Source organism: Cetorhinus maximus, unplaced genomic scaffold (assembly GCF_964194155.1).
Source record: "Cetorhinus maximus unplaced genomic scaffold, sCetMax3.hap1.1 HAP1_SCAFFOLD_140, whole genome shotgun sequence".
Classification (NCBI taxonomy): domain Eukaryota; kingdom Metazoa; phylum Chordata; class Chondrichthyes; order Lamniformes; family Cetorhinidae; genus Cetorhinus; species Cetorhinus maximus.
This window is the reverse complement of record NW_027596136.1, coordinates 819,612-838,175: the sequence shown is the minus strand read 5'-3', so window position 1 is coordinate 838,175 and position 18,564 is coordinate 819,612. Positions and strand designations below refer to the sequence as shown.

Below are 18,564 nucleotides of genomic sequence, written 5' to 3'. Positions count from 1 at the left end.
AAATGGTGAAAGATTGGGAAGTGTTGATGTCCCAAAGAACTTGGGCATCCTTGTTCACGAGTCATTGAAGGTAGCTGCAGGTGCAGCAAACAATTGGGAAGGCAGATGGTAGATTGGCATTTATTGCAAGAGGATTTCAGTAAAGATGTCTTGCTGCAATAGTATAGAGCTTAGGTGAGACAGCACTTGGAGTATTGCATACAGTGTTGGTCTGCTTATCTGAGGAAGGATATACTCGCCATAGATGGAGTGCAACAGAAGTTCACCAGACTGGTCCCCGGGATGGCAGGATCGCATAAATACTAGTATGGATCTGTTTGCTGAATGGCCTATTAGTGTGCCATTACTACTGTACTATGTAAAGATGTGTTAAAAAGTTCCAATTCACTGTCATTGGGATGAGATTTCATAATGCATGTCACAGTAGGAGAAGAGGCAAAAGCAAAATACTGCGGATGCTGGAAATCTGAAATAAAAACAGAAAATGCTGGAAAAACTCAGCAGGTCTAACAGCATCTGTGGAGAGAAAAAAAGCTAACATTTCGAGTCCGTATGACTCTTCTTTAGAAGAGCCTAGGAGAAGAGGCACTTGAGTGGTGCCAATGCACTGGGAGGTGGAATTTTCAGTGGAATCTATCCACAAGCATTCCAGGAACTGAGCCTGAATACTGAGCAACAAATTGGTCTGTTGGGTCCTGCTAAATCTGCACCGTGACGGGGAGATGGAGCAGAGGCTGCAGGGAGTACAAGGTTTGCACTTGCCCCCTGCCATGTTGGAGTCGGAGTCCTCCACGCTCCTTGACAGTGTTATCATGGACTGTGCCAACAGGAGATAGTGAGCCTAAAAGGAAGCATCAGCACACGTGCATTCAGGAGCAAGTCAATTTTATTTGCAATTCAGCCAATTACATTAGGAACTTTTTACACTTCCATTCTTAATTGCAACTACTTTTTCAGCTGTAAACTTTCACAATGAAGACACACGAACTGGCCAACTGTTTATTGCACAGGAAGAAAATTCTCACTGGAACCACGTCAAATATTTAATGTCACTTCAGCACCAGTGATATGTCACAGCACAAGATCTCACCACCAGCCTCATGAAGTTTATAACCTGTGATTTTGCTAAGGGTGCTCAGCAGAATTGTTTTTAACAGTTATTGCTTTGGTGGGATTTTGTTTTCTAATTTGCTACTACTAACAGACTTGGTTGTTAAATTATTGTAATTTTTTATTTCAAAGTGAAAGAAGTAAATTTGAATGCGGTGTATCAGCTGTGGCTGGGTGCTTTGCCACGCTGTAGATCTTGCTGATACTACAGGTCTGTCAAAATTCTACATCAATTCAGTGAGATTTCAGATGTGAAAGAATCTTCTCTCCTGGTCTCCATTACTTTATAAATATTAAACTGTGATATAAAAATAATATAAATATAAACACAATGTTGCTGAAAAAAGAAGAGATATGTTATCTGGCTTTTAGTCTTGCACTCATCAGGACAGATTCACAAGAATACCAATTGTAAAGGGAACAACAATTTATACTGCATGAGAAGAGTGTTGATTGATTGGCAAGTGGACTCTGATTGGTAGAAGTGTTGCCATGGATAGTGCACCAGGGAATGGCTGTCCCCCGAGGTTCTGTTTAGCTGAAAAAGTGCAATGCGTGGACATGCACCTTCTGTCTGCAAAGGACAGATCCCTGTGTGTGAATGTATGTAGCTTGTTGCACGTGTAAGTGAGCCACATTGTGAGCCCAGCTGATAACCTTAAGCTGATTGTCAGTGTAATTCTTAGCACAATCAGGATTGTTTAGCAAATGCTGTCCAATTGCAGAATCACATCTAATGTTGGACACTACGGGCGAAATCATCCCAGATTTGCACTAAGTTCAGTAGCGGGCAAGAAAAACGACATTTTACCTGCCGGCCACAATAGCGGCTCTGCGTGCCATATTGTCCCATTCCCGCCTCACTATTTATACAGCCACAGGAAACACACCGTCTCGCTGGTGGGTGACCTCTGATTTGCCCCCTTGCCTCTTCTTCACATCGGGCACCATATTTAAAATGTGCCCACACTTCTCAATGCTTGTAGCCCAGGAGGGCACTAGTGAAGACATGGCCCCAAAAGCCAAGAAGAGTGCAACCCCCGATTCAGTGACACATCCCTGGGACGCCTTCTGAACACCGGGGAGGCCCACACGATATCCTCTACCTCCGCCCTGGCTGGAGGAGGCCCATCAGTCTCGCCACTCCGGCTTAAGAAGCGGTGGCAGAGGTGGTCAGTGCCAATGCTGCACACACGAGGTTGGCCATCCAGTGCAGAAAACGGATGAATGATCTCATCCGTGCCACCAGGGTAAAGCAACCATCTCATCACTCTAAACTCACTCACTCACAAGCCCATCACACATTCACTGGCATCTCACTCACTGCCAACTCAAGGGACATCACCACCCATTCCCACACACACCCTCACATCAGCACCTAGCCTCATCTCCTCTGGAGACTGCCTCCTCATCCCTCATCATCTTGAGGCCACTTGCATAGATCAACTTGTGCCCTCACACACACCCTGGGATGAGTGCAAGACAAAAAACTTCGACAGCATGTCTCTTTTTTCAGCAATACTCAAGTTTTGTAAATGACTTTTTATATACACAATGGGTTAAAAAAAAACACCAGTGCATGTAATAGCTGCAATGAGAAACATGCTCTCTATCTTTATTAAAAGGTTGCTAGGTGTGCATTAAGCAGCTCATTGACAGAAGTATTAATTGCATATCCTGTTGTGTCTGTGATATCACTGGCTATGCTCTGGGAGTCAGACAAATCAAGTACTGAAGGAGTGAGTAAGTACTGTTTTGTAAACTTAAAACAAAAACTATCGTACCTCCAGTGGCCCAGCACAGCAGGTAGGAGGATATTATATTGTATGACAGGGTATTACACCACGGAACACGTAAAATCCAACTTATTCCCATCAAATCAGAGGACCCGCACCTCAATAGTGTAATATTATCTCATGACTGTTTGTGGGATCCTGCTGTGCATGAATTAGTTGCTGTATTTCCCTGAGTTACATCAGTGAATACGCTTCAAAAAAGGTACATGATTGACTGGGAATTGCTTTGGAACATCCCAAAGTGGTGAAAGGTGCTATATAAATGCATGTTCTTTTATTCTATGATTTTTTAGTGTTTTTGAGATTGAATTCATGACTGGGCATCTTTCTGTGGAAGCTGTAAATCAGTAATCTTGGTTATTATCCTACATTCTTTGAGCAACGTATTCAATTTTTATCTGTTCCTTTTTTTAAAGCCCGAGATGCACATGAAGACAGTAGGCAAGGTGTACCAGGATGGGAGGAAGGTATGTGTCATCAGGTAGAACTCGTGTTGAATGGTTGTGGGCCTTTTGCTAGTACTGGGGGGTGTCTGGGCTTTGGTAGCAGAGTTTGAATGTCAGAATTTACAGTGTTTCAGTGGGAGGTCTGCACCCACTGCCAGAAAAGCTTTGTTTCGGCTTGGAACTTCTGTTGGAAAAGTGAGAACCAGGCACCATTGCCAGACCCCCAGCTTGCCTGAAATTTCATCTGCTACATGGCAGTAAACTGAGCAGCAGCTGAGAAATGGTCCACCGTCTTGATTTCGCTAATAAATTGCTTCATGGCTGCTAACGTTTTACTAAAGTCTTTCACTCATGATTTATTGGAATCTCCAATGTCTTCATTTTTGTTTAGATTGACTGCCTGCACCAACAACACTGGGAACAGTAAAACTCCAGCCTCAGGCTCGTGACCAGCTTTCTAACCCATCTTTCAAATGATGCAACAGTTCGAGTAAAACTGTGAGCATAGCTGAATCACAGCTTCCAAAGTCATTAATGGGAATCTGCCTCGGGTAAGACACCCAGCTTCTCAGTGTAGATTCACAAATCCATTCTCTGGAATGTTTCATATGGACCAAACCGGACATAAAACACTCGATACTCTGGTACACTTGAGTAGTCAGGTCAAACTTGCGATTATTCAAACATCACATTACGCCAGCTTCTGTGTTGCATCGCCTCTCACCTCTTTTGCTGGAAAAGATTTTAGACAGTCACCAAAGGGACCAAACACTAACTCTGCACTGAAAAAATGTTCATTGTTCATGCAGAGAATTAATGCACAAGATGCCATTCTGATTAACTAGATTACGAGGTATTAAGCCTGGGGAGAGTTTACGAGGTACTAATTCTACAGTGAGTTTGCAAGATATTAATTTTACGGTGAGTTAGGCATTAATTCTGGAGTGAGTTTATGAGTTACTAATTCTACAGGGAGTTAACAACATATTAATTCTACAGTGAGTTAACGGGATATTAATTCTGTAGAGAGTTTACGAGGTATTCTGGAGAGAGTTTATGAGGTATTCTAAAGTGAGTTTATGAGGTATTAATTCTACAGTGAGTTAACGGGGTATTAATTCTGGAGCGAGGTATTAATTCTACAATGAGTTTATGAGATATTAATTCTGGAGAGAATTTACCAGGTACTAATTCTGGAGAGAGTTTATGAGGTTTTCATTCTGCAGTAAGCTTATGAGGTATTAATTTTACAGTGAGTTTGAGGTATTAATTTTACAGTGAGTTAATTAGGTATTAATCCTGGAGTGAGTTTATGAGTTACTAATTCTACAGTGAGTTAACAACGTATTAATTCTACAGTGAGTTAACGGGATATTAATTCTGGAGAGAGTTTAGGAGGTATTAATTTTACAGTGAGTTTGAGGTGTTAATTTTACAGTGAGTTAACAGGGTATTAATTCTACAGTGAGTTTATGAGTTACTAATTCTACAGTGAGTTAACAACATATTAATTCTACAGTGAGTTAACGGGATATTAACTCTGGAGCGAGTTTATGAGGTTTCAATTCTGGAGAGAGTTTAAGAGGTATTACCTTGCTGCAGGCCTACTCTGCTCCTAATTTGTATGTTCATGAGCAAGTAGAGCTATATGTATAAAGAAAAAGTCAAAATAGTGCATTCATATGTGATATTCTTTTATTCAAAATTCTACTATTCATTAATATATATATATATATTTCTTAAAACTTGCTGCTTCAGTCAAAAAATTCTTATATTTCTGGAAAGGCAGTTTGCAAAATGATCCAGCTTGTGGAATTAGCATTCTCCAAAGTGCTTTATAAAGATCTTACTGCCATTCAATCTGAAAAGAAAACAAAAATGATCATTGCTACCCATAGAAACTAGAAGCAGGAGTAGGTCATTCAGCTCTTCAAGTCTGCTCCCCTATTCAATATCATCATGGCTGATCCTCTATCTCAATGCCATACTCCCACTCTCTCCCCATCCCCTTGACACCTTTAGAGTCTAGAAATCTGTCTGTTTCCTTCTTAGATATATTCAGTGACTTGGCCTCCACAGCTCCTGTGGTAGAGAATTCCACAGGTTCACCACCCTCTGAGTGAAGAAGTTTCTCCTCTTCTCAGTCCTAAATGGCCTACCCCGTATCCTGAGACTGTGATCCCTTGTTCTAGACCCCCAGCCAGAGGAAACATCATCCCTGCATCCAGAACAGAATTACCTGGAAAAACTCAGCAGGTCTGGCAGCATCGGCGGAGAAGAAAAGAGTTGACGTTTCGAGTCCTCATGACCCTTCAACAGAACTGAGTAATATTAGGAGAGGGGTGAAATATAAGCTGGTTTAAGGTGGGGGGGTGGGGGGAGAGAAGTTGGGGGTGCGGTGGTTGTAGGGACAAGCAAGCAGTCAAGCAGTGATAGGAGCAGATAATCAAAAGATGTCAAAGACAAAGGAACAAAGAGGTGTTGAAGGTGGTGATATTATCTAAACGAATGTGCTAATTAAGAATGGATGGCAGGACACTGCTCTAGTGGGGGTGGGGTGGAAAGACTGACAGGGCATTAAAGGTATAGATTTAGAAATAATGGAAATAGGTGGGAAAAGAAAAATCTATATAAATTATTGGAAAAAACAAAAGGGAGGGGGAAGAAACGGAAAGGAGGTGGGGATGGAGGAGGGAGTTCAAGATCTAAAGTTATTGAATTCAATATTCAGTCCGGAAGGCTGTAAAGTGCCTAGTCGGAAGATGAGGTGCTGTTCCTCCAGTTTGCGTTGGGCTTCACTGGAACAATGCAGCAGGCCAAGGACAGACATGTGGGCAAGAGAGCAGGGTGGAGTGTTAAAATGGCAAGCGACAGGGAGGTTTGGGTCTTTCTTGCCGACAGACCGCAGGTGTTCTGCAAAGCAGTCGCCTAGTTTACGTTTGGTCTCTCCAATGTAGAGGAGACCGCATTGGGAGGAACGAATGCAGAAGACTAAATTAGGGGAAATGCAAGTGAAATGCTGCTTCACTTGAAAAGAGTGTTTGGGCCCTTGGACGGTGAGGAGAGAGGAAGTGAAGGGGCAGGTGTTGCATCTTCTGTGTGGGCATGGGGAGGTGCCATAGGTGGGGGTTGAGGAGTAGGGGGTGATGGAGGAGTGGACCAGGGTGTCCCGGAGGGAACGATCCCTACGGAATGCCGCCGGGGGGTGGTGAAGGGAAGATGTGTTTGGTGGTGGCATCATGCTGGAGTTGGCGGAAATGGCGGAGGATGATCCTTTGAATGCGGAGGCTGGTGGGGTGATAAGTGAGGACAAGGGGGACCCTATCATGGTTCTGGGAGGGAGGAGAAGGCATGAGGGCGGATGCGCGGGAGATGGGCCGGACACGGTTGAGGGCCCTGTCAACGACCGTGGGTGGAAAACCTCGGTTAAGGAAGAAGGACGTGTCAGAGGAACTGTTTTTGAAGGTAGCATCATCGGAACAGATGCGACGGAGGCGAAGGAACTGAGAGAATGGGATGGAGTCCTTACAGGAAGCGGGGTGTGAGGAGCTGTAGCCAAGGTAGCTGTGGGAGTCGGTAGGCTTGTAATGGATATTGGTGGACAGTCTATCACCAGAAATTGAGACAGAGGGGTCAAGGAAGGGAAGTGTCAGAGATGGACCATGTGAAAATGATGGAGGGGTGGAGATTGGAAGAAAAATTAATAAATTTTTCCAGGTCCCGACGAGAGCATGAAGCAGCACCGAAGTAATCATCGATGTACCGGAGAAAGAGTTGTGGGAGGGGGCCGGAGTAGGACTGGAACAAGGAATGTTCCACATGCCCCAGAAAGAGACAGGCATAACTGGGGCCCATGCGGGTACTCATAGCCACACCTTTTATTTGGAGGAAGTGAGAGGAGTTAAAGGAGAAATTGTTCAGTGCGAGAACAAGTTCAGCCAGACGGAGGAGAGTAGTGGTGGATGGGGATTGTTCGGGCCTCTGTTCGAGGAAGAAGCTAAGGGCCCTCAGACCATCCTGGTGGGGGATGGAGGTGTAGAGGGATTGGACGTCTATGGTGAAGAGGAAGCGGTTGGGGCCAGGGAACTGGAAATTGTTGATGTGATGTAAGGTGTCAGAGGAATCACGGATGTAGGCGGGAAGGGACTGGACAAGGGGAGAGAGAAACACCACCTATTTCCATTATTTCTAAATCTATATCTTTAATGCCCTGTCAGTCTTTCCACCCCACCCCCACTAGAGCTGTACCTTGAGTGTCCTGCCATCCATTCTTAATTAGCACATTCGTTTAGATAATATCACCACCTTCAACACCTCTTTGTTCCTTTGTCCGTGACATCTTTTGATTATCTGCTCCTATCACTGCTTGCTTGTCCCTACAACCACCCACCCCCCCCAACTTCTCTCCCCCCCACCCCCCACCTTAAACCAGCTTATATTTCACCCCTCTCCTAACTATACTCAGTTCTGTTGAAGGGTCATGAGGACTCGAAACGTCAACTCTTTTCTTCTCCGCCGATGCTGCCAGACCTGCTGAGTTTTTCCAGGTATTTCTGTTTTTGTTTTGGATTTCCAGCATCCGCAGTAGTTTTTTGTTTTTATCCCTGTATCCAGTCTGTCCATCCCTGTCTGAATTTTGTTTAGTTTAAATCAAATCTCCTCTCATTCTTCTAAACCCCAGTGAATACAGGCCTAGTCGGCCCAATCTCTTCTCATGTGACAATCCTGCCATCCCAGGAACCAGTCTGGTGAACCTTTGCTTCACTCCCTCTATGGCAGATATATCCTTCCTTAGGTAAGGAGACCAAAACTGCACACAATACTCCAGGTGGTCTCACCAAGGCCCTGAACAGCTGTATCCTTGTTCCTGTACTCAAGTCCTCTCGCAATGATGGCCAACATACCATTTGCCTTCTTAACTGCTTATTTGTCCCAGTTCTTCAGTTAAAAGAGAAAAAGAGACTGAAAGAGACACATTTTGAGGGAAGAGTGAAGAGGCAGGAACCTGGAGGGTAGCAACCCAGGCGAGTTTAATGGGATACTCTTCAGCTGGACTGCCAACAGCTACCGTGCAGGCACACGCTCCACCCAGTTCTCTGATAAAATGGCAGCCACAGTCATATAGACGTCGCAGGAGCCTGATTTGTATTGTAAATGGGCCTTAGCACTTGACTTAGGCGGGAATGCCAGCCTCTCAGCGAGAGGCCCAAGGGAAGAGCTCCACAGCCACAACATCAGGAACAAGGTGGCAAGTCATTCCCCAGCATTTCCGAGGCGCTACCGCTCATTTTCATTGGGCGAGAGGCCTCGAAAGCTAAACAGTACAAAGCATTGCATCCTAAATATGGATCTCTACGGAAAGGGTTCTTTCTTCTGCTGAGTAAATTGACAGCTTATTGAATTTTATGAGGCAAACCGTGCCTGTAGATTTTCAGCCTGCCAGCATGGCTTGGATCAGTAACTGATTGTAGTGTATATCCTCCCATTTGGTGGTCACAGGTGCTTCATTCAAGGTTAACAGCACAGACACTTACCTCATCTCACCACAAAGCACACACCGGTTTGGAAACGTTATTCCGTTCATGTCGCAAACTGGAATATATTCCCTAGTACAGGAAGGGGCATCAGGATAATCTTCACAGTGTGGCTGAAAATGGTAAAATGAACACCTTTGTATTAAAACTCGGTGGATGTAAAATTCAGTTGTGTAGTGCTGCTTGTGACACATTGGATTGATGGCACCCTGACGGCAAACAGCCCAACTGGCCTTGAGGTGACCTTGGGATTCCAGATTTGGATAATGTAGGTGCTGGCAATGCCTGCACTGTTCACTCTTGAAGAAAATGTGCTACAGCAAAATTGGCCCTGCAGTGGGTATTTAAAGGGCAAGGCGCCCTGATTGCAGGTAGGTTAAATGTTTGGAACTTTTCTATTCGAAAGTGAGAGTAGTTTGGAGTGTTTGTGAAGATCTTTTGGTGTATTTGTCATTTTGCCACAACCTGACAGGGAGAGCAGAGCAGTTGATGGCCTGTCCACAACATGCAAGAAGGCAGCATTGGCAGTACCTCTGGGCCTGCAGCATGACAAGGAGATGGAGCAGAAGCAGAAGACAAGCTCCACACCATGGCCTCTGCCACGTTGAAGCAGGACTCCTCCGTGCTTCTTGACAATCAGGATGTCGCTCCTCACCGCTACTCAACCTGCCTCTGAGTACCTTCATGTCACATCCAGCTGTTGGCATGCCTGTGGGCAGCCACACTTACAAGTGGACTCCCCTCTACTGGCCCTGCCATCCCTGGAGAGTCACGACCTCCTCAAGTGACAAGCATGCATAAACCATTGGCCCTACTAACTCTGCTCACCTGAGTGTGTCAATGGATGAATGCCCCTCTCAGCCATGCACCTTTTTATGGGCCCACCAAATTGAATGACATGATCATGATTTGCTCCCTACTGTGCCCCCACTTCCTTTCACTTGGGGTCTTCCTGATCCACTGTGCAAACCATGTGTCCCCATTGAACAGCAATGGCACTCCAGCCCAAGGTGTTAGTTTTCACACTCACGCCACTCAGCCCCATATGGAGGTGTAAATTCTTCTCCTTGACTATTATTTTTTTCTTCTACAAGCATTTACCACCCAGGCGGGTTTAGTGTGATCCTCTTAAGCTGGACTGCCAGCTGCTACTGTGCAGGCACACGCTCCAGTCAGGTCTCTAATAAAATGGCAGTCACAGTCACATGCACGGCACAGGACCCTTTTTATATTTAAAAGGAGCTGTAGCACCTGACTTAGGCGGGAACTCCAGACTCCCAGCAAGAAGCCCAGGGGAAGATTTCCACAGCACAACAACATCAGGAAGAAGGTGGCAAGTCATTCCCCAGCATCTCTGAGGTGTTACTTTTCATTTTCATTGGGTGGGAGGCCTCAAAAGCTAAACAATTCAAAGCATTGCAACCTAAATATGGATCTTCATGGAAAGGGTTCTACATTCTGGGGTTGAATAAATTGCCAACTTATTTAATTTTAACACCCAAATGTGCCATTCCCTAATGATTACTTCCTCATCTTCTCTTGGACCCTCTTCAGGCTTGGTGTGGTTCTGTGTTACAGCCTTTCAGCCAGGTTTCTCAACTAAGTGTGAATCATTGAGTGTTTGTAGGCAAGTTGAGTATGGAAGAACTACAGCAAAACCCAGTCCTGTCCTTGTATGACACCCATCTTCCTAGTATGAATCACTAAATAGTTTCATGCCCCAGTATATTATGAACCTTCAGTCAATACTTCTACAAAGTAGATACAAGCAGCCTATTGAAATGGCTGTTGCAAATCATGTGACCTATGGCCTTTGAGCTACAGACATTAGCACGTCTCAAGCAAATAACTAATTCAATATGGGCATTCACAGCCACCGGGGAATTCACACATCTCTTTGTTTAAGGATGGGCCAAAAGAACTTTCCAGACTGACATGATTCAATGCCCTTCCCTGAAGCCAATCAATAGTAGTATTATCAGATTGAATGGGCATTCAAGAACAAAAGCAGTGACTGTTTCAAACCCTCAGAGGTGTTAACCCACCACACAGGTTGTGGAATCAACATAAACACCACCCCTTATTTGGAAAAGGACTTGAATTTATGGAAAGTCACATGGTGAGGAGGCCATGTTTTTGTCTGCTTTTAAAAATCAGCTAAGGGCTGTTCGCAGGCAAAGCAAATTTCCATCAAAGCAATTGAACCTACAGTTCAGTGGTCAGAAAGCGGAACTAGTTGCTAGACACCAAGCAGCCAAGCTAATTAACAGCAATACCTTGAAAGTGGGAGATCCCAATACAGAGAAGGACTCCCCCCAACCTGTTCCAACTTCAAGTTGATCTGAGAACCAACCTCCTAGGAATTCGACTACAAGAAACCTCACAGCCTGCTCAGAAATCTTCGCTTTGCAATACCCTCCCTTCAACTTCAAAGCATCAAAACCATCCAAGAAACTACAGGCCTGCCAACGTGGGGGATTGGAGATCGTAAACCAGAGACCAGCATACCTGTAATCTGAAAAAGTGCATGACTTTTATCTATATCATTTAATTGTGTGTGTGTGTGTGTGTGTGTGTGTGACCACAGGCCTGTCTGATGTTGCATTTATTCAGGGTAAGTGTGTGAGATTAAATAACCTTGTTTGTTTTAAACTCACAAAAGCTTGCTGCTGAAATTAATTAATTGAGGTCCGCACAAGGGTAAGAAAACTCAGCCCTCTTTCGATAGAGAAAACGCTGATCATGAGCAGTAAGAAAGCACATACATTCTGTCCATGACAATAGTGACCAGAAACGGAACCCCTTGCGGATTTTCCCCGACCGGGTTAGTGAACTTACCCAAATCATACCACAGCCTGGGAACTGGACCTGGGGCCTACTGGCCTATAAATATTAATTCACTAGACTGTGTGTTGCACATACTCACTGTAATATTAAAATAACAAACAGAATTCAACAACCACAATCAACGTTAAAATTAGGCCTTCACCTCGTTTTTGAAGAGATGGCGAATCTTGGCCAGATCTGAAATAGGCAAACAGAGATCGCATTAAAAGGACACAAATTCATACTGACCACTTGTTAGACAGCCCATTACTGAGCTGGAGGAGGGTGCAATGGTTGTGGGTATTCTAACTTGAATAAACCACCAAGTAAATAAGGATAAAAAAAGGAAAGAAAGGATATTGACTGCCTCAAATAACAACCCTTGAGCATCTTGGCCACTAGCTAAGAGCTCAACATTCCCCGAACCAGTCCTCTGCAATAAACTTCTAATTACCGGTGCTCGATCTAGGATTTCTTTAGCGCAACACGTTGTCAATAGCAGCAACCACTAAACCTGTCCAGTAAGACATTGTTCAGTGATATATCGGCCCAGATTTTAGTCCCCAGGTGGGAGATTTCCCAGCGCTCAGCAAACCCGACCTTTAAAAACCTCCACTCGTAGGTCACATTTTTGGCCGGGGGGAGTGGGGCAGGCCACCCCGGAACGAATACACAGGCTGCCCAGTGTGGAGGCAGACTGAGCGCAAGGCCTACCTCTGTGCCCGAGCACTGTGTTTAAATAAATAAAGCAAGAAACATTCCTCCACCCCCCACACACTCCCTGTGCCCCATCCATGCCCCCCACTCACCCCCACATACTCCCTGTGCCCCATCCATGCCCCCCCCCACACCCCCACCCCTCACACACTCCCTCTGCCCCATCCATGCCCCCCCACTCACCCCCACACACTCCCTATGCCCCATCCATGCCCCCCCACTCACCCCCACACACTCCCTATGCCCCATCCATGCCCCCCCACTCACCCCCACACACTCCCTCTGCCCCATCCATGCCCCCCACACACTTCCTGTGCCCCATCCATGCCCCCCACACACTCCCTGTGCCCCATCCATGCCCCCCACACACTCCCTCTGCCCCATCCATGCCCCCCACACACTCCCTGTGCCCCATCCATGCCCCCCACACACTCCCTCTGCCCCATCCATGCCCCCCCACACACTCCCTCTGCCCCATCCATGCCCCCCCACACACTCCCTATGCCCCATCCATGCCCCCCACTCACCCCCACACACTCCCTCTGCCCCATCCATGCCCCCCCACTCACCCCCACACACTCCCTCTGCCCCATCCATGCCCCCCCACACACTCCCTATACCCCATCCATGCCCCCCCACTCACCCCCACACACTCCCTATACCCCATCCATGCCCCCCCACTCACCCCCACACACTCCCTCTGCCCCATCCATGCCCCCCCACACACTCCCTATACCCCATCCATGCCCCCCCACTCACCCCCACACACTCCCTTTGCCCCATCCATGCCCCCCCACACACTCCCTATGCCCCATCCATGCCCCCCCACTCACCCCCACACACTCCCTATACCCCATCCATGCCCCCCCACTCACCCCCACACACTCCCTATACCCCATCCATGCCCCCCCACTCACCCCCACACACTCCCTATACCCCATCCATGCCCCCCCACTCCCCCACACACTCCCTATGCCCCATCCATGCCCCCCCACTCACCCCCACACACTCCCTATGCCCCATCCATGCCCCCCCCACTCACCCCCGCACACTCCCTATGCCCCATCCATGCCCCCCACACACTCCCTATGCCCCATCCATGCCCCCCTACTCACCCTCACACACTCCCTATGCCCCATCCATGCCCCCCACACACTCCCTATGCCCCATCCATGCCCCCCCACTCACCCCCACCCCCCACACACTCCCTATACCCCATCCATGCCCCCCCACATACTCCCTCTGCCCCATCCATGCCCTCCCACTCACCCCCACACACTCCCTGTGCCCCATCCATGCCCCCCCCCACACCCCCACCCCTCACACACTCCCTATGCCCCATCCATGCCCCCCCACTCACCCCCACACACTCCCTCTGCCCCATCCATGCCCCCCACTCACCCTCACTGCCCCCACACACTCCTTATGCCCCATCCATGCCCCCCACTCACCCTCACTGCCCCCATACACTCCCTATGCCCCATCCATGCCCCCACACTCACCCCCACACTCCCTGGGATAGCTTTGACAGCTGGATAGTCCCAATGATTTTGTGCGTAAAAAGTGCCTAATCACGTTCACTTTTAATAATCCCAAAGGGGACTTAACTCTTCCGCAGGGTGTCTTACCTCCCCAAAGGTGTCTTGGGACCCTATACCAATGGGTTTCGTACCTCTCCAAAGGAGCACACTGGCTATCCAAACAAATCCATCAAGTTCAGACCTTCTCTTACCTAATCTAAGCTGCACACTTCGGATTCCACACTCATGTTCTTCCAAGATTCCACTTCAGCGGAGGCAACTGGTAATTTAATTGGCCATTCCTCCGTCAATCGCACATGCAGGAACCCTGACCCAGCTCCAGTCCCACCCCCACAAGATGGGAAACGCCGAGTGTGGAGAGGCTTCTCCATCCTGGCGAAAACCTGGGCCATAGTGTTTTCCTGCACTATTTCCGAAATTGGGTCCTCCATCTGAATTGTACTGTGTGTGTGAAAGAGTTGTGTCTCTGGTACAATCTTTATTTTAATAATCATAAAATTCCTTCTAACCAACCAGGACGACTGCTATGTGAAAAGAAACAACAGAGAAGAAATCTCAGTGGTTATCTTGCCCCACACTCATTGGGCAGAATTTCCTGCCTGTTGGGCAGGTGGGCCCGACCCAATCTCCGGGCGGGCGGGGAGCTGATCCCCGCCGGAGAAGCGGGCCCCACCGCCATTTTACGTGGGCCGGCCAATTAAGGCCCACCCAGCGTGACGCCCGGCGGGAAGCGCTATGCGCGCAAAAGAGCGCACATCTCCCTGAGGCTAACTGCTGCCTCAGGGAGATCACTTACACTTTTTAAAATATTAAAAATAGAGAAAGAAAATTCCCTAACATGTCCCCCTCATGTGACAATGTCACGTGAGATGGGACATGTTCATAAATTACACTAAAACTTTATTAAACTTTTTGGAACATTGCATGAAGCCCCATCCCGCCGCTGGATGAGGTTTCATGTTTTTTCTATTCCCCGCTGGGGCTCCTGGCCTGCCCGCCAGCCTAAAGGTTGGACGGGCAGGTCCTTTAATTGTTTAAATAGTCCTGTCAATGGCCTCAATTGGCCATTGACAGGTCGGTGGGCCCGCAGCCTATTTTGCTGCGCCCCCGCCTTCCTGAAAATTTAAATGGGGCGGGATGACATCAGGGGTTCCGCCCGACCTCATCCCGCGTTGTTTTACACGTCGGCGAGTGGGCCCCGCCCCCTGCTCACCGACGCCAAAATTCTGCCCCTAGTAATTGAGAGACATATGGGGCTGCATCTTACCTAATGTCGGGTGGGCTGGGAGGGGGTGGGGGCGAGTGCAGAGCCATTTTACGTAGGTGGGCCAATTAAGGCCCGCCCAGCGTAACATGAGGCCGGTAGTGCTCAGCGCTGCCTGTGCGGGCGGGTGGAGGAGGGAGAGTCAGGCCCAGCGTGAAAGAGAGCACAGAAATCTCCCTGAGGCACGGAGCTGCCTCAGTTGGTGATGAAAATTTTGAATAAATGATCTAGAAAATGATTTAATCATGTCCCCTCATGTGGCAGTGTCACGTGAGCTGGGACATGTTTGTGCATTTCGCAAAACGTATTTAATTATTTTATTGAACCTTCAGGAAACCTCATCCTGCTGGTGGGTGAGGTTTCCTGAAAAACATGAAGGCCGCTTGGACTCTTGGCCTGCCCGCCAACCTTAAGGTTGGATGGGCTGCGGTGTTAATGAGCTAAATTACTTTCCTAATGGCCTTAATAGGCCTTTGACAGTTCGGCGGGTGCACAGCCGCCTCCAGCGCTCGCCTGCCGAACGCAATATCGAAATGACGCGCGATGACATCAGGATACACGACGGACGCTCCCGTCATTTTACGCGTCAGTGTGTCGGGCCCACCGACAGCAATATTCTGCCCAGGGTCTCTCAGTCCCTGAACTCCATTCTGTACTGTTCCTGGTTAATAGTCTGTGTTTCTAATGGATGTAATACAGTGCTCAAGGGGGTATATGTCTCCAACTAAGCACAAAAAATGCAAACGTAACAAACAGCATTGCTTACCGACAGAAGCAAGAACCACAGTCACCGTGACAAGGAGTACTCTGCCCACCTTCATTGTGAAGCTGCGAGACCTGAGTCAGATGGTTGAACGTGTTTATACAGTTGCATCTGCCCAGTGTTCTTGTTTGTAACGTCATATGTCATGTTCTGAAAATGATTTGCAGGCATGTAAAGAATTATTTTTGAAAGAATGATTTGATGATTGGGCAATATGTTCACTGAGAAACCTATTGAACTCTCTCCCAGCCAGCAGAGTGAGAGCCCATGAGTCTCAACAGTTTCAAAGCCACACCTCAGAAGGAAATTAGGTGAGTAGTAACCTAACCTGTGACCCCCAACCACATTGAAGGGCTCGGTACATGAGATCACCATCATCACCAAGTTCCCCACCAAGTCACACAATATTCCACTTTGGAATGTAGAACCCATGCCCTCATCGTTGCTGGATCAAAATCCTGCCTCTCACCTTCACCACACAGACTTCAGCAATCCAAGAAGGCCCACCACCACTCTCTTAAGGGGCAACTAGGGATGGTCAATAAATAGCCGTGTCCCAAGAATGAATTTAAAAGATCAGCATTGGCACCAACAGTCTGCCTCTATTATTTATAGATACAATGAAATAGAGGGCACCATACCACGATTCCAGGTGTAAGACGTAGAAACTAGGAGCAGGAGGCCCTTCGAGCCTGCTCCGCCATTCAATATGATCATGGCTGAACCTCTATCTCAACGCCATATTCCCGCTTTCTCTCCATATCCCTTGATGCCCCTAATATCCAAAAATTTATTGATTTCTTTCTTGAATATATTCAGTGACCCGGCCTCCACAGCTTCTGTGGTAGAGAATTCCACAGGTTGACCACCCTCTGAGTGAAGAAATCTTTCCTCACCTCAGTCCCATATGGCCTGCCCTGTATCCTGGGACTGTGGCCCCTGGTTCTAGACTCCCCAACCAGGGGAAACATCCTCCCTGCATCCAGTCTGTCTAGCCCTGTTAGAATTTTATACGTTTCAATCAGATCCCCTGAGACTGTTAAGACATTCACTTTTGGAAAGGATTCTGTTAAAAGTTGCCAATGCTTAACATTCTGGAAATAAAGCAAAAGTAGCTACCTCAATAAGACAGATATGATAATGATGAACAGACACAGCTGCACTGGGATCACATCTCAATGAAAAGGGTAAAAGAACCTCAAAACATTCTGTTGTTAGAGTAACAGAACAAGAAAAACTAAGCGATGCTGGGTGTTTGAGTCTTACATCATAGAATGTAGGGGCAGTGCAATGATGATGTAACAGAGCAGGAGGAAGCGGGGTGATGGGGGGGAATATGGGGTGGTCACCAAGCTATTTAACTGTTCTTGGAGGAGCTTAGACTTGATGGCCATCTGATCCTGTCACAATGCCAAAAAGGAGAGGTTTCAACAAATCAATGAGTTTGGAGGGGGGCTGCTAATGATTCGGCCAACCAGAGAATGGGACTTGGAACCCAGGAAACAGGTTAGTGAAAGGATAAGAGCTGGAGAGTGTGGGAGAGGGAGAATCAGGCTGACCAGCACTGCAGGACTCTCCTGAACCCTCCAGGAGTTAAAGCTATTCTCCTGGACACTGCAGTCAGCGGGGAAAAACAATAATGGGGCATTAAACAAAATGGTGAAGCCTTTTCCTTTTCTTTGACCACTTGTTTATTCATTATAAAAATACTGGAGAGTGAAGTTGTTTGAGGTTTAACAATGAGAGATCTTACGATGTACCCCTCCAGGAATATGTTCAAACAGTTGGTAACCCACGAGAGAGTTGAGCCAGCTACTGTTTGTGGCGAAAATACATTTTCATTGTGAATATAATTACAATGACCAGAACAATTCTTTCCTCACAATATTTAACACCCTTTACTGCCTAATCCCTTTAGAACAGTGAGGATGTTGGGGAACATGGAGGACAATGGTTTTACTGCCTGAGCCTGAAATTCCACCACTACCGTCTCCTACATAAACATCAGGAAGGACCACGAAGAGTTTTGATAAGAGTAAATAATGAGAAACTGTTGCTAATGGCAGAAGGATCGGTAACCAGAGGACACAGATTCCTGAGGTCAGTGGCGACCTGAGGAAAGTTTTTTTTATACACAGAGAATTATGATGTAGAATACACTACCTGATAGGATAGTGAAAGAAAATTCAGCCATAACTTTCAAAAGGGAATTGGATAGCTACCTGAAGGAAAACAATTGCAGGGTAATGGGGAAAGGGTAGGGCAGTGGGATGAATTGTGGAGCCCTTTCAAAGAGACAGCACAGACACAATAGGGCAAATAGCCTCCTTCTGTGCTGTGTGATTCCATGATAAGGATACAGTCGTGTACAATAATTTACTTGGGTATGGGAACAGTTTGATAACCAATTGTAATCAATAATAGATTTTTTTAATGTAAGCGTTTAAGAGGAGACTTTATTTTTCTGTCTGTCAGTAACTTCAGCCTTTGCTTTAAAGCTGTGCAGAAAAGACATTTTTGGTGTGAAATCTCACTTAATGTTATTATCCCAGCTGATGTTAATACTG

General features: G+C 46.9%; 1 protein-coding gene across 2 annotated transcripts in view; it reads left to right on the top strand.

Moving 5' to 3' along the window:
* Positions 1 to 18,564, top strand: part of LOC144672908 (serine protease inhibitor Kazal-type 4-like) — a 65,126-nt gene that overhangs the window by 33,604 nt on the left and 12,958 nt on the right. Inside the window, exon 3 of one of the 2 annotated variants that reach the window (XR_013574202.1) lies at positions 16,247 to 16,308. The exons of the other annotated variant lie outside the window; for it this stretch is intronic. The gene's annotated coding sequence lies outside the window, so the exon portion shown is untranslated. The remainder of the gene's footprint in view (positions 1 to 16,246; positions 16,309 to 18,564) is intronic. 2 annotated transcript variants of the gene reach the window in all.